Genomic DNA, 4,680 nt, shown 5'->3' with positions numbered 1-4,680 from the left:
GTAGCCTATGATTGTTTCAAATTCTCCAAATCAACCATGATCTTCCCCTTTGCATTAATACATATTCATATGTAATAAGCATACCATTTAATTTCTAAATAATCACTATCGCCTTGAGATATGCATCTGCTTTTCTAGTTTCTATTTCTCCACTCTCAAAATTAATCTCTTCTAATGTTCTACTTTTCCCAGATCATGCAACCTTGATCTACCTCATCCAATCAGCATCAAGCAATCCTTGTTTATCTCTTTCTAGTTCAGACAGTGAATCAAGCTTCTGATCAAAAGGTAATAGGTCATTGTTCACGAATTCCCTGTCTTCCTCTAGCTCACTTTTGATCAATTTGATAGAAGACCTCATTCTCTACTTTAAATTTCGAAGATCAAAAGAAACTTTCCATACGGTTTCAATGATTCACAAAAATTTGGATATATTATTAATGATATACAATTTCATTGCACTCAGAAGATTGACAGGTTTCTCAACCCTATTACATCCACCAGGTATTTCCAATGGAGTCTTCAACAAAGGACCTGCGCTCAGATAATTTTCCACCTCTTTTATTTTTTCCTGCAACTTTTGATTTTCTTCTTGTCATCGACCAACAGAATCTGCATGCGCTTAACCACCAACTTTATGCAAGTTCATCAAACTACGCATTGCAACCAAATATATATGAGCATTCAATTCTTTTTTATCAACAACCTTTCTATTGAAAAGTTGTATCCTTTCATATTCAATATCTTACCGCCTTTGTCATAATTTGCATCATCCACTGTGACAAAACGCTCATCAAAACTAATGTCCTATTCAGCAATTTCCTCCATTATTCTCTTATTTTCTAACAAATAATCACTAATACAATCAGGTATTACAACGTTATCAAGTTCCATTTCCATCATTTCTTCAATACTTTTTGCTTCAGGCACACTCTTGGACCTAAATTATTCAACGGTATGTGCTCTTTCTAGAGTTACTCTATAAGGATTCCCTTCGTCAACCCCCACCACCTGATAGCCTATTGGCAACCAATTTTTCACTTCTTGTACTTAGTTTTCTTTTTTTCCTAGTAGATGAAGTCACATCAGTACTGTGTCTACAAGATTGAGATTACCCCTTAGGGTTTGCACCTCTTTGCTTAGGTATTTCTCCCATCGTGATGATCTCTTTTTCAGCAACCTATCCAACGTATACTAGATTTTTTTATCAACATTATGACTTTGCTCACCCTTCTCTCTACTTCTCGGAAACAAGTTCCCAAACCTCATAGACTCAATGTGATAAATGAAAATTATTCCTCTATCAAAGCCTTTAATAGCTTCAACGTCACTTTAGTTGAAAGAATCTAAAGACTTTTCAAAAACAAGAGCGTGAGTTGTATTCTTCACAGTCACTTTTCCAACAGTAAACAGAAAAGAAATAAATTGTCTCTTCTTTTTCTTTTCAAATATAGATAGCCAATGGCAATATTGCCTGGAAAATTTAGCAACAAAAATACCTATCTAGAACATATATTGACAAAATGAATAGTCTATCTTCAAATCCATAAATTCTTATAACCATATTTCTTTCTCTTTCCCCAAATTCCCCGTTACGACGTAAAAAAACCTCAGCCTCTGTATATATTCGAGAAGGCTCTTGTCCAGTTACCATGCTATACACTTGTCTCACAAACACATCCTGCATTAAGCAAAAATTTAAATAAGCTTCATGCTTCTGCAAAATATCTTACCAAAACTACATTGGTTCCTCAGTAAACTTGAATATAGGATTATAGGTGTTGGAAATGTATTCACTACTGAGAGGGAGGCTGAATTGGTAATGATTGTGTTTCTTAACATTTAAAACAATTTTCAATTACCACAGCACAATCATCATTAACCCATTAGTAGATTGATCTGGATTTAAGCAGGAATGCAATAGATTACAGAGATAACCATAAATACAGAGATGCGATAACCATAAAAACAGAGATTAAGTGGAAATAATACTTCACATTTCATTAATGGAGAATACTGAAATATGCTTACAAATAGAAATAACCCAGCTAGGGCGAAGGTAGCTTATCTCTGAGAAGAGATGTGTCGGCTACATGCCTCTGAACTATTTCGAACTGTCTTTACAATGAGGCTCGAAGGCCTATTTATTATTGAGAAACAATGGAAAACCCTTAACATTCCAAAACCTAACCCTAGAAGATGAAACGCCAAACTATGGGCCCCATTTGGGTAAATTGGTACATCAACTTCCTGGGGTGGTACCTTTGGCATACGATCTTCGTTTGATGCGCATGATAGCCCGTTGGAAAGATCTCTCTAAGGACTACGACGAAAAAGACGATTTTTTAACTAAAAAATCGCGGAGGTAAATTTCCCAAAAAAACGTCGTTTAGGGCCTCAAAACGGCTTCGGAAGTTTAGGACCCGAAAAACTGCTAAAAATAGTAAATTGCGCTATAATTAAGGAAACTGAAAAACTGAAAGAGACAGTTGTGGGGGTCCAAATGGGATAGGTGGGTGGCCACCAACATCCACCTAGATCATTCCTCCCCCTCTTAGGAAGCAATGGTCCCCATTGCGTTGAGTTCCTCCTTTAGATGAGGAAGCTTCTGCTGAGCTGGGTCTCCAGTGAGCTGTTCTGCAATCTCTGATGTGTCCAGAAATGGTGGGAAGCATGGTCGGCGATGGTCCACGTTGAACAATCGGTGCAAGTGAAGGAATGGAGGAATATTGTGCTTCAAAGCATTGCTGCCCACAGCCTTGTTACTCATGTAAGGACCATGTCAAAGCGGTCTGAGTTTCTGATGGGTTCTAGTAAGGCGTTCTCTCTGCAGATGTAACCAAACTTTTTCACCCACCTGAAACTTGTGTGGTACCCCTTTGGGTAAGGAGAAGTTGTTCCTGTGTTCTGTCATGACTATATCCCTATGTTGTTGCTACTGCGTGGAGGAACACTTTGTGGGGGTCATGGATGTAGCAACGATCTTCCCCTTACTTTGGGAGCGAACCAGACAGAAAATAAATTTCCTAGTCTGTGAGATGAGCTTGTTGCCTTTCTTAGCAGTGATCAAAGAGGTGGTGGTAGGTGGAGCAACCTTTGGTATCCTGTATAATGAATTATCCAAAGAAATAATGACAGCGCGAGGCCTTGACTTATACACAGCATGTCGTCTCCTCAGGTATGGCTGGCCTAATAGTACATCACAAACATCCAGAGGTGTAACATCACACAATACCTCATCTGTGAAGGGCTTGATGCTGTAGGGAAGGCGGCACTGTTGGTGAACTTTGAGATCTCGTCCTTCGTGAAGCCACCCGACACTGTACGATTGTGGGTGTGGCATAGTTGGTAGGCCCAACCACTTCACGACCTCTACTGAAACGAGGTTCTTTTGGCTGCCACTATCGACAATGAATTGCAGCGGTGAACACTTCACCCACATCTGTGAGTGGAAAAGACGTTCCCCCTTCTCTGGCTCTTTGGGCTCATTCTTCTAGATCTTGGCAGTGGCAACAGTGGCACTAGGAATCCCATCAATGATTTTCTTCTCTTTGCCATCCCCCTTGTTGGATTCCAGCTCAAAGTCAGAACATGCATCTGATTCGGAAGCCTTCAACTTGGCCACCAGCGACTGCTTGGTCCGACACTCACTTGTGTTATGAGTGGGACTCTTGTGGAACTCACACCACTTTCCTGTGTCCTTCTTCGGCTTTGTGGTGTTGTTCTTTTCTTGCAGCTTAGAGGGGTTGTCTTGGGTCACCCCGCCTTGGCTTTGTCCTTTGGGCTTCGGATTTGCAGATCCAAAGTCTCGCTTCTTCTATTTGAACTTTTGCTTGATTTTTACAGCATATCGGTATGTTGTGCCGAGTGAGGAGATGTTCAAGAACTCCATCTCTTCCTGGATGTCTCTGTGCAGGCAACCACGATATTTGAGTACCAGATGCAGCTCAGAATCTTTGATACCCAACTGTGTGCGAAGGGTATGAAAAATATTTGTGAACTCTGGTACATCTTGGTCTCGCCCATGCCGCAGTGTGGTCCATTTGATTTATTTGTCCTCATAGCTTTTGATAGGGTAGTACTACTCCTTGATGGCATCCCGGAAGTCATTCCAAGCGGGGGCAGCTGAAAACAATGAGCCTGTACTTTCATCCTTCTGCTCGCAGTATGTTTCCCACCAGTCCTTGACATGGGGGGCTGCTTTGAGAAGAGCGAAAACAATCTTTTCCCGACTTGAAAATTCATGAACAGAAAAATACCCATCTAGCAGATTTAACCATTTATCTACGGCATCTGCTCCTATTTGACCCTCGAAGATGGGGATTTCAAAATTAACTTGTACCTTAAACGATGTGGCATTTCCAGAGTAGATATTGGAAGCCGATGCGTCGCCTCTGGGTAGCCGCTGAAGGATCTGCGCAAAGCTATCCATCATCGCGTTCCTTTGCCACTCGAGGGCTTCTTCAAGCAAGATTCTGATAGGATCTCCTGCCCCCTCATCTTTCTTCTCATCCGCCATGGGAGGTCGTCGAGATTTTCGAGGCTGGTCTTGCAAAGGTTCGACCAATTCAAGCCCTAACTCCTTATATCCCGACCTCGTTGGGGACATGCAAAGAAAAACAGAGAAAAAGCAGACCGCTTTGATACCACTGTTCCAGATTTAAGTAAGAACGCAATAGA

The sequence above is a fragment of the Pinus tabuliformis genome, chromosome 5_2 (assembly GCF_031772625.1).
Source record: "Pinus tabuliformis cultivar Carrire ecotype Pingquan chromosome 5_2, CPIR1, whole genome shotgun sequence".
NCBI lineage: Eukaryota > Viridiplantae > Streptophyta > Pinopsida > Pinales > Pinaceae > Pinus > Pinus tabuliformis.
The sequence above is the reverse complement of the archived record's forward strand: the minus strand, read 5'-3'. Positions refer to the sequence as shown.